Here is a 12,242-nt window from a genome sequence, read left to right on the forward strand (position 1 = left end):
ATTTGGGAGGATGCGAGGAAACACAGGGAGATTAGGGAACAAAGCAACCAACACTTTTAGCCCCAGATCCCCATGATGGATGTCTGGCAGTGGTGAGGAAGACGATGAATCCTTGAGATGTGGTAAAGTCCTTGACCAAAGACACAACATTTGTGGTCCATCCAAGGCTCGCAGAAAGCGGGACCTGAGCAGGAGCTGGGCAGCTAAAGACAAACTCCTTATGTGAACTGCCCTGCTCTAGGTCTGACCTTAAAGATAACTGAAATGGACTTGTTTGGGTAGAACAGGGACACACTGATAACTGTTTGGTGCACAGTTCAAAATCTGACTCTTCTCTGAATGAAATGGAAAGCTATCAGCTCTGCTGTCCAGAGATAAGAAAATTGGGTATCTTGGCAAGATTTCTGCCGGAGCTGAATTCGAGCTGCAAGCTAATACATCATTTACAGACTCTTCAATCCTTATTATCCTCTTTGCTATCTTGAATCAAAGTCCTCTGTCTTCTGGAGTTCAGTTCTTATTTTAACTGAGACATTTTTCTGAAGAGCAACCCTCCAATTTAGGGCCAGGCAATAAATTAATAAAACCATAGGTATAAATCATCACTCATGATTTGGAATAGCTCTGCAATAATTCAGGTCTATAAGGCTTAGCTAATGTTTCTAATGTAATATTCTGCCATGAGATTTAATTTGCCTCACACAAGTCATTTAGTAATCTAAGCATAGATGTAGAACAAACAACTATCTATTAAACCAGTATGCCCAGATACAGTGGTGTGGATTTATCCATCACTAGATATCATAGCAACACTAAACAGATGATTTTGGATAGATAGCCTCAGCTTTAAACAATATTCAATTACATGTTTGTTGTTCTCTCGTTGTATTTGTTTTCCACTGAGCATCATGAGCTCTCTCACATGAGATTTCTGGGTACAAACAGCTAATTTACATTAAGTGGTTTTCTTAGTCATCTGTTTGCTATAATGCTATCTGAACACAATGCCACAAAAAGGACTCAGCCTTTTTCTATGGATTTGGACTGGCTAGTCATCACTCAGAGCTTATGACTGACGTATAAGGTACCACTGAGATCACAAAAGCCACAGTAGGATATAGTCACAATCACTATATATCCAGTTATTTTAATTCAATTGTCCACGGCGTTCCCAACATACCCCCATGCACTGTCCTTTGTGTGTGTTAGAAATGATACTGCACTTTTCATAAGGTAATAGCAACTACTTTAGGCAGCATTGTCTCTTAGGTAAGCTCTTAGTTTTCTTCTCAGAAGTCATGACATGGTGGACCTGAATTACTGTGATATCTCTCTTGGTCACAAGATCCTTCACTACAAAAATGGTTAAAACTGGCTTTAGTCCAAAGTAACTTGTCATAAAAGAATCTCTTTCAGTGAAAAGCAATGGGAAAGCACCCACCAGTTAAAGAGAAAAATGTAAATGGAATTGAAAAGCAAAAGCTAAGATAGGAGGATGTTCAGCCAGGACCTGACACTTTCTGTGCCTGATCTGCGCTTTTCTCTGCCACCTTTCTCTAGACAGGAGTGATACACTTCTTGCTGTATCACCTGCCTGTTACCCAGGGAGATAAAATTCCTCAATGAAAAAATGAAATGCAAGGCTGTATGCTTTCAGAACTAAGCCTCATTTTTTAATTTTAAATCCCTTGCATCTTCAGGCAAAGCAGCACGCAGTATTTAATCTACAGGCTTCTTGTTCCTGTGTTTTGAATCAATATTAACCATGAACAGTTCTTCTTCTGGAGGAGTCATCACCAGTATTGAAGAGCAGACTCTTGGATAGGTACAGGTTCCAGAAGAGACCATCAGCATTTCCCTTCCTTGTTTTACTGTGCCTCACTAGAGGAAACTTCCAAAAGCTCAGATAAGCCTGTCACCATACAGCCCTAAACTTGCCTTATCATCTACCTTCCAGATTTAATTTCTCTCTGCCGTCCCTCTCCTGCACTTTAGGCTAAACAACTTCTTTTTAATAAGTGTTGATTACAAAATGCCCTGGTCCCATCCTGCTCAGATTGTGTGAATAGCCTGCTGCTAGACTGTTCTGAACTTGACCCTCATTCTGCATCCAAATTCAATGATACAGCCATTCATCAGCTTGATTTTGGCAGTGTTATACATGCCCTCTGAAACATTATTTTTGGCAGGCTCTCAAAGCACGAGTGACTTTCAGCATACAAATCTCACTGACTTGCTGCATCGTCTCCTTCATGATCCTTGATCAGCAGGAGCTCAGGACCTCGGCTGACTAGCACAAAACCCAAAATAGTAGGTTTGACAATGCAAGTCTGAATAACAATTAAAATGTAACCTCGGTGACAACAGCTGGTACGTGCCTCTGTGCTGCTGGTTGTTGGCATGTGCTCTGTGACTGCTCTTCTCAAACTGTGTTCAGGTGAGCTGGTCAGCAGGCAGAAAGTACCCAAAAAGCACCTGCATCTGGTCCCTAAATTAAGCAAATGTTGCTGTAAGTTGAATTGTCCCACCAAGGACTGTCTGGAGATGATAACTGCAAAGTGCAGGCCCCTGAATCACAGCCTTTTTTGGGTTAGAGAAGCAGTAGTAATGACTCTACATAACTTTGTAAGCTTTGGAAAATTTTAGAAGCATTTCTATTCTTTGAGTGCCTGCAGTTGAATGTTATTACCCCTGTGCTACCAATGGGGAAATGGCAACACAGAACAAACCTGGGGCTGTCCCAGCCCTTGAGATTTTCTACTCGGTGGACCAGTCCTCAGGCTTTTTCCAAGATTGCTGGATCTCACCTCTTTAAGCTCTCAAAGCTTCAGAAAAAAGTACGAGGTGCCCTGGGATCCTTGTATGCAATGTGTGAGTGTCCCCGCAGCAGTTCTTTGGGAAAGCAGTAGGAAGTATTTGATTGCTGCAGTGCTTTACATAACCCAGCAATTCAATATCCATATGCAAAGGCATCTGGCCCCCTTGTACCTGAAGAAACATGGTGGGGATCTGCTCAAGTTCACTAAGCCACAACTGACACCACTGCACCCCAAACACCCCTCTTCAGAAACCCCTGCAGGAAAAATCCTGGAGGAGCTATTTGGACAGTGGCACCATCCTCCACTCCCTCAGCGGGAACCCTCAGAACCAGAAGTGATTCAGCAGAAGATGATGCAGTGCAGAATTGATTTGCTTGGCAGAGACCCCATTGCAGGTCTACTAACAGTGCTGTACAACACCTCTTTCACTGAAAATGAGAAAAGCCAAAACCTTTGCCTCTCACAGAAGGGAGATACCAAAAATGATGCCGTTTAGCATTGTTTTCTGTAGATAATATACTAACCTAGCAAGTAGGAGCCAGCCTTCATAACAGTAACCCACACCTTTGTTCTTTCAGCCATGCTAACTGGAGTCTTTGTATTCCTCAGTGGCCTGAGAGGTGAATCCAACCCTTGCCAGAGCAGGGCTTTGTGCACATTTAATGAAAGAAGAGACAAACGCTCAGACTACAAAAATGATTCCTCACTGAGTTGTGTATATTTCATGCCATTAAATAATTGTAGTAAAAGCTGTGTTTTAAGCCAGTAAAACTTACTTCGTTTTTGCCTGATGAGGGATCAGGTTCTGGAAAACACATCCAGAAATAAAACAAGTAAAACAGAGCAAACAGCTCCGTCCTATCAAGGTAATTTATATCCTGTTAACCAGAAAAAAAAAAAAACACATGCACAAGAGACATCTGGAAGTGAAAATTAACTAAAACCAGATCAGCAACATAAACAAGAGAGAAATACAGCCTCCAGATCTGTGTGGCTGAGCCTGATGGATATCACAAACTGGATTGCTTGAGGTTTTTATTTTTAAAAGAACACAACAAATCAGGGAGGATATTTTCCATTTAAAGCTATAACTTCTCAATTCAGGGATTCGTGAGGGCATGAAAGACACAAGCACAGAGGAAAAGAATCATCTGCCAACAGCTCTACATGCGTGTTGGTCCCAGAACAAATTCAATAACAATAACCATTATTTGAAAATCATTTTGGTTGCCAAAATTCATAACTAATATTATTTACAATCTGGTGTATGACCACCTGCAGGTTTAATTGAATTTAAAAAAACATACTAACATATACTCGCATAAATAGTCATGCACAACTATTTATAAATAATAGTTTTAATTTTAATTTTAAAAAAGCTAGTTAACCAAGAAAATTCTCCCCTGTAGCAATATCTTCTTACACTGATGGCTTTTGCTCCTGGTAGTGAAGGAATTTCTGAGTTTGGTGCATTTCCTCTAAATGTGTGAGAAAGGCTGTAGATGCTCCTAGCTGAAGAAAATCTGGTTTTCACCTCATTGCTGACCTTGAAACCACTTTACTATTTTCTTGATTATCTAGCTATGAAATCTTTATCCAAACTGCAGTGGGATCTGCCATCTGTTTGATTCCCCTGCAGATCTGGGCAGAGCAGTTTTATGGTCTGCTTCCACGCCTATAATAGAGTGTATTTTTTTAAAGGTGGCAAATGCTACTGATTAAAAAACTGGGGGGATGTTGGTTTAGTTTTTCATTTTCAGTCTAAGCAAAAATATCTTTGTGGAGCTTTCATTTGTTCATATCACGCCAAAAACCCACCAAAGCAAACATTTGCTAAAATAATGGTCAGCTAAGATCAGAAAAGATCAGGTTTTGAATTCTATACCATTAGATCTTATGCACCAACAATACTGCCTTCCAAATTCAGAGTCCACAACATTTTTAAGCCCAGAAGTAATTTTCAAGTACCAGACTAGTTTTGAAGAGCTGACAGATTAAAATGCTCTCTTGCTTTACTGAGAAGTTGACCCAGTTTGACAGAAAAATCTTCAGGAGAAAGTAAATGTAGAACTTTGTATTTTATTTGGTACTACTTCACAGTCTACAGCAATGCTCTGGAGGTCAGTAATGTTATCCAGGTGCTAAAAACCAAATCCTGCATCAAAACTAGAAAGGTATACCTGGTTCTTTTATTCCTGCATGGAAATAGTGAGGTCTTTCTGTACGGTACCACATCCGTAGAGCACCCCCTGTGTGACTATTCTATCCTGCTCCTGCACTGAAATAATACTATGTGAGTAATTCATAAGTATTACAGAGGCCCTTGCTGTGCTTCTGAAGTCATCAGAACCTAGTAAAAAACAGTGTGTAATTTAGTTTGGTTTTGTGTGACTCGTGCAGTCCTTGTAGCTTCTTTACTTATGTACATTGTGCAACTGCTGCATGACAACCTCCCAAAAGGTTGTGGGATAAAAGATCCTGCACAGGTCTGTAGGCTGAGAGGACTGCAAAATGCAAGGTGGAAGGAAAACACTGAAATGGAAAAAGGGAAGAGTCAGGGAGACTTCATTTTCTAAAACCTGTAGATTCTCAGGCATCAAAGTGATGAATAAGAGACTTGCTGAGTTCTTCTGTCTCAGAGGGGACATTCAACACAAGTGTCACTGGGATGCCTGCAGTGATTCCCAGGGACTGAAGGCATGCTTTCCATCCCTCATTCATGAGCCCAGCATGATGGCAGGAAGACATGGGATGTTCTGGTACAGATCTGTGACTCTTGAGCAGGTCAGAAGTCCCAGGAGGAGCTGGACAGTGTAGGGGGTTCTTCAGAGATCATTTTCATGGTGTGTTGCAGTGCTGATGTTTATGCTGACCCTTTTTATGTTTTCTTTTGCCATATGAGATTGAGCGTTGAATATAAATGACTTTACATCACAAAAAAGGGTATTTCAAATGAGTCAATAAAGCATTTATCTCAATTCCTAATACAAGCATTTTTTTATTGGTTGTCCAGGAAAAGAAGAAATGTTAACAGATGACATTCAGGACAAACATGAAAATCATACATTTCAAAGGCAATGAACTGATACAAAACTTTATCAGCCTCGACTATACATGTTGGAAATCACACATTTCAAAGGCAATAAGCTCACACAAAACAATAAACTGATGCAAAACTTTATTAGCCTCAACTATACGTGTTCAAAAAAGAAAGCCCTACTTGTTTCCATGTTAGTTAAAACTCTGAATATCTACAGTCTGAGCCAGCAGACCCAGTGTGACAGACCAGTGATGCAGGCGACCTTTGTGACTTATGTATCAGTGACAGTGGGGTGGGGGCTTGCCTGCCATGCTCTGCTCTGGGGACAATGGCACATGTACAGGACCTGATCTCCTCGTTCCCAGTGCTTGTTGCTGATACAGCTGTTGGTTTCACCTACACACTGGGCTGAGCAGGCAGCTAACACAGCAAGGGGCTAGGAAAGCCTAAAGCAAAGAGGAGGGAAGTGATGATGTCCAAAAGCAGCAGGAGAGGGGAAGATGCTCATAAAGAGTAGCCACCTTAGGGGCAGGATATCAGGAAGTGAAGTCAGAGAGGCACCCCCTGGTGTTACCCACCAGTGGCCATAAGGAGGAGGAGAATCATGAAGCAGATGTCCTGATGCCTTCCCTGTGTACCTCCCTTGCCCTTCTGCTCTTGACTCCCTTTGCCTTGGATGCATCCTTTTGCTCTGGCTGCTCGAACATATGGTGCTTTGTTTCCAGTGCCAGGGAGGATTTGTGAACAAGCTTCATATGCTTCTTGCGTTCCTTGGGCTGTGTCCATCTCGGGTAGGTGGCCAGCCTGGAGCACAGGAATGGGCACAGGCATGTCTGTGATGTAGCTACAGAGTAGCTTAGGCAGAGAGCAGAGGTAGAGTGGTCAGCTTAAAAGCACAGAGGAGAGTGGCCATTCCCATCAAGGCTTCTCACAGTGTTTTCTCAAACCTTTGATTCAAGATGTGACACCTGCAACCCTTACCTAAGCTGGCCCCAAGCCTAGGCATTCAAGAGCCTTGGAAGGGTAGGAGAGTGTGTTAGGGGCCTGACAAGTGGTGCTTGTTAGAGCTGGTAAGCCTGACACAGAGTCCACAAGCATTTGCTGCTCCTCTGTTTAGGGGAACAGAGCTCCTCACCCAATGGCTTAGGAAATTGTTGTGTGGTTGTGAAGGACACAAGGCTTCTCACTGAAGGAACTTGAGAGGGACCAGCAACGGGTGTCTCCAGGAAACAGTGCTAAGTTTGCTCCTCCTGAAGGAAGGGATGTGGGTGCAAAGCAGAAAAATACTCCACGAGGGAAGAAAAGCTGCTCATCCAAGAAACAAGCAGTATCTGAGTGAGCAGTTCACATCCACTCCATTCCCCAGCATCACAGGAAGCATCACATCTGCTCCAGAAAACAGGCTTCTAAGCTGGAGCTAGATCTTTAATGTGCTCATGTAACAGATACCTGTGTAAAACATGCAACAGGTTGTCCTTAAAAATCAAGACCTCTGCCTGCAGTGGCACTGAGGTGGGCACAAGATGTGCTCTAAGTACCAGTCTTGTGTTCTTTGGTTGTTTGAAGATTTGTTGTCATAGACTTTATCTGCAATGAATTGGTTTTTCTAATGTTATTGTTTTATACAGCCTAATTCTACTTGCCAAAACACTAATTTGTTGTAATTTTTTCTCTTTCTATCACTAACTTGCTATTGTAAAATGCATGGCAGCTTTAAAAATCAATCATCTTGTTTTCTGAAGAGGTGAAGAGGAGCCATTGTTTAGAGGAGGAGAAGGAGACCTAGGTTCCACATCAAGAGAAAACACATTGGCTCAAAATTCATGCAGTGTACCTTAAAGTCCTTTCACTGTGTGCATGGTCTCAGTTTTCCACCTTGAGTATGGCTATTTATCAGCCCTTGGTCTGACTGTGGCCTCTGTGGCATTCTTCACATTGCTCCTTGTCCTCTGTACTGTGTAAAGTAAAGATTGCTCTGGGTCTCCCAGAACATCCTCCCACTTCTTTCATCCTCCCACTGAGAATCAGGGCCTGCCAGTTGTACCCTAAGGTTAGTAGCAGAATAAGCAGGTCCTGATGTGACCCTCATCCTACAGTGCTTTGCCTCGTCCTACGCTGTTGTGTCACGCTAACATAACATCCCTTTCCATTGCAGCAGAAGTTCCACACAGTGACCTCCCTCAGCAGCATCCATGTCGGCTATAGTCCACCTCCCTCACACTTGAGATTTCCTCATCCCCCTGTCCATAAGGTGAGGACATCCAGGATTCCTATTCCACTTAAATAGCTGCATGATACTTTTTCAATACTGTTTCCAAACTGTAACTCTTTGGAGTGGTCTCTGCCAAAAGGAGGCGAACAGTGTTGCTTCAGGGCTCTTATGTCTGATACAAATAATCCAGTGTCTGCAGCTGGGTCAATGGACTAGGAGAACCCCAGGCAAGAGGCTTGTTAGGGTCCCTCCCCGCATACCTACCAGTGGCTGCTGTCAGAGACGAGGTAAAGGGCTGGGCAGGCTGACCAGTCTCTTACCCTGCACGGAAAATACCACACAACATGCAGACATGTCAGTCAGGAGTTGGCATCTGTCACACAAGGGACGGCTGCACCTGCAGAACAGAAAAGCTGGAGTTTGCTGACTTGCACCTATTTCTTATGCAAACACTTACAGACCTGCAATGACAACAGGCAACTTCTGCCAGCTCTGGAGAAGAGGCTGAGATTCCTCAGTTCTGCTTGCATTTGCTTCAGGGCAGATGTAGGAGAAATCTAGTGGAAAAAAATCATGGCACACTCAAGAAAAGAAAAGGAGGAAAATGCAAACAGTACTGAACGCTGTGGTGTTCACAGTTTAAGGTGCAGCTCCACCACATTTCTTGACAGAAACTAAATAACAGAAAACCATGGAGGAGGGGGACCTCACAGGTGCTTCTTAACCCCTCACATTGGTCTTTCCAGAAGGAGAAATAATCTAATTCCTCACAAGGTTATTGTAAATTACCTACTGACCTTAGGAAAATGTCCAGGTGTTCCAGGGACACCAGGACAGAATCTGGTGCTGTTATTCAGAACTACAAAGAAAGAAAGAAAAAAAGAAAGAAAGAAAAAACACAGTATTACAAACCAATTCGAGTGACTTGGCAAATGTGCAGGGTTAATTGCCACTTTATTGCTCTAGATGAAGATAATAAAATTGTATGGCTCCATTTTTCTCGCTGTATGTCAGAACTCCTATCAGTTGCAGATGTAATAATGCTTCTCCTGAAGTAATATAGATATGCTCTTTGTGTATTTATGTGCTCTTTGTGTATTTTCTGCTTTCTGACCTCTTATCTTTTCCAAGTCCTCCACCCTTTCTCTGTAAGTGCTGGTGATCTTAATTTATCCTGTTGTGGTAATTAGTAACAAATGTATTTCTGTCCCATTCCCTTTGGAGGGGACACTTCACAAAGCTTCAGAGTAATCAGGAAAGTCATTGTAAGCCATGAGAAGTACTTGCCTACAAAATAGCTATAAACTTTCCTTTTAAATCAAGACATGTTCTGAGAAATACAGAAAAGCTATGAGAAGCTTATTTGTATCGATATTAGTGAAAAAAACCAGATACTACATGCCTGCTCTGCAGGGAAACAGAATAATGGAAACCACACATTCCCTCCTCCACATAATTGTGTGGCTTTGGGGACATAGCTGCTCAAGCTTTGGAAGTCATGCTGCAAAGGATCAAGAACTTCATTGATCCCATAGCAAGTAACAATCCAGGGGCAAAAGAAGATCACAGAATGGCAGAGATCTTTCTTTATAATCTAAAAATTATTATAAAACAGCACTAAACCAAACACAGCAGGTGGATATATCTAGTTGCCATCTGGCTTCTGGAAAGACTGAGTTTAAGCTTTACCTCAGTTTTGTTAATCTCTGCACAAGTTTTGATCTTGTAACTGGTTATTTTGTGTTGTTAAAGGTATAAAGTTCTCTCTTTTCACCACTTTTCTTTCCTAAACCTACTTCTTTCAATCCTTACTCCCTTGACATTTCTTTTTGGCCTATGTAAGAGCATACATAAACTGAGCATAGTTCATAAAGCATGATGTGCTTCCTATAAACCATCCTAAGACTTTCTTAAATGGTCTAAGGAAGTTTCCCAGTATTACTACTCCTTTCTCTGCAAACATGTGCTGCTTGTTCATCAGTTTAGGGTGGTACTATTTTCTCAATACTGCAGAGCCATCCCACAAGCTCGTTAGCCTGAATTGGTGCTGAGCATACATTTCATCCTAACTCATACCTGTTACCAAGCTACTGAAGCTGATGCCTCTATTTGTTCCCTTATACCTGTGCTGCAGGAGACTGGACCTTTCTCATCAGCTGTTGTCAATGGGGCATAGCTTGGTTGATTTTGCCAATACTACACTTGTCTCCTTGCTGGGTCTCTTCTGACAAATCATTCTCTGACACTGGTTTTGTAACCCCCAATCTCCTCCTTAGGGACCTATAGAGTCTGAGGCATCTTGAGAAGACACATTTTGGGGCCTGGGCCATCGCTTGGTGATGCACCTGCCAAAAGCTTCCAGCTACCAACCACGTAACAAACTAACTGCTGTACAAGACCTCTGCTTTCTTAGAGCTGAATTCCAATGCGGAGATGTCAGTGGGACCCGTACAGAGTTGCCTGAACTCACCTGAGACACACAAGCACAGCAAAATTATCAGGCACTTGTTCTTTTCTTCTGCTTTCTGTGTTTTGTGAAAAAGATTTGTCTTTCCTCCATGGTGGACTGACATAGGCTGTGGGTTCTGCCACCTGAGGACAGATGCTGGCAGAACACGTGGAGATGGAAGGACTCGGAAGAGGACAAAAAAACCCTCAAACCTCCGCTCTCCAGGGAGGATGAAGTGAGTGTGGATTATGAGCCAGAATGCTCAGTAAAGGGCAGTAGAGGTTGCAGCCTTTACAGTCAACAGCACCACAGTGAATCTGGGAAAGGTCAGACTGGGTATAAAGAGAACAAAGCACTGTATTTCACGTCAGCTGCTGTAGTTGCAGAAGGGTGTGAGACCTTGCCACGCTTGATGCAACGGGTGTTCACATCTTTCCACCACTTTCCCCAGAAAGTTGCTATTTAACCATCAAACAGCTAAGGTCAGGTGCAGGTAAGGATGGAAGTGCTCATTTTCACTTTCTACAATACAATGCTCTCCTGTTGTGGGATGAGGGAGCTCCTTCTAGACCAATGCTTTGCAAACAGAATTATTAAGACAGGTGTTATTCCCTGTGCATTATGAAGAAATAGGAGCTTATGGGCACTGATCATAAGCAGAATCCCCTGCAAACTGCTAGTGTTTTAAAGAAATATTTTTCAAATTACACAGCTAGGCAAAAACGTCCTATTTTGAAAAACTACAAGAATGTTCTCTCTGCGGGGAGATGTGAAGAGCAATTATGCTCCCATCTTTGCAAACATAGATTACAGAACTGAAAATGTATTTTGCTTTACAAAAACTTGTTTTGATTTTGTTCTAGTAATACTTGAGAATCTGCACTCCCAAATCTGCAAAAAGATGATAAAATAATTTAAAAAGGTAGATGTGTTTCCAAGCCACACATGAAGGCTAGCAATTGTTCGGTAATTCTATTTAAGCCTAAAATATTTGATGGCTTGGTGCTCTTGTATTTTAATGGTATTTGCTGTAATCAGGCAGATTTATGTCCAGCTCTGTTCAGACATTCTCATTTTTAATCCAAAATTTGCCTCTTCATCCAGTAGGCTGCTTCACTGTATGTCAGAAAGCAACTCAGAGTTCCTCCAAAGACAGCCTCGGCAGGAAGACTGTAGGTTCAAGTAGAGATAACATGGAGTCTCTTTTTCTCAATTCTCCAGACAAAATCCCCTCTAGGGACTGACATTCATGGAGAAAGGAACTGTATTTCCTGATGGGGACATCTCTTCTTGCACCTCTGTTTTCTCTCTGGTTCCCTGGTGCAAAACCCTCTGAGTTTTCACAACACTGTCAAGGGAGGCTCTATAGGCACTTGTGTAGTTTGGATCTCCAGCACATCCTTCTGAGAATACTCAGGAGATGAATCTCAAATTAGGCACTACAAGACAGTGACCTAAAATCACATGCTATTGGCAGAAATCTTGAGTCTTTGTCAAAACCAGCATCTACCAAAATAGCCATCCATGCTTTCTGTTGGCTGGATATTTAAATTCTGATTGATATTATAGTTTGTCTCACGCTTTCTTAAAAACACCTGAAGGGGAGGGGAATTATAATCATAGCTACTGAAATAAATGGTTGTTGTCCCCTGGCCTGTGACAGTAGCATTTATCTTTTCTACAGCCCATGTGTGAGGGGAAGGGAGAGAAGTCTCCTGCTCT

General features: G+C 42.2%; 1 long non-coding RNA gene across 1 annotated transcript in view; it reads right to left on the minus strand.

Annotated features, from left to right (window-relative positions):
* Positions 1-3,865: 3,865 nt before the first annotated feature.
* LOC113970212 overlaps positions 3,866-12,242 on the minus strand; it is an 11,386-nt gene continuing 3,009 nt past the window's right edge. Inside the window, exons 2-5 of the long non-coding RNA XR_003535078.1 lie at positions 8,869-8,930; positions 8,529-8,628; positions 5,000-8,392; positions 3,866-4,494 (exon numbers count right to left, since the gene is read on the minus strand). This is a non-coding gene — a long non-coding RNA (uncharacterized LOC113970212). The remainder of the gene's footprint in view (positions 4,495-4,999; positions 8,393-8,528; positions 8,629-8,868; positions 8,931-12,242) is intronic.

This window comes from Neopelma chrysocephalum, unplaced genomic scaffold (assembly GCF_003984885.1).
Source record: "Neopelma chrysocephalum unplaced genomic scaffold, ASM398488v2 Primary Assembly neopelma1_76, whole genome shotgun sequence".
In the NCBI taxonomy this organism is placed as follows: Eukaryota; Metazoa; Chordata; class Aves; order Passeriformes; family Pipridae; genus Neopelma; species Neopelma chrysocephalum.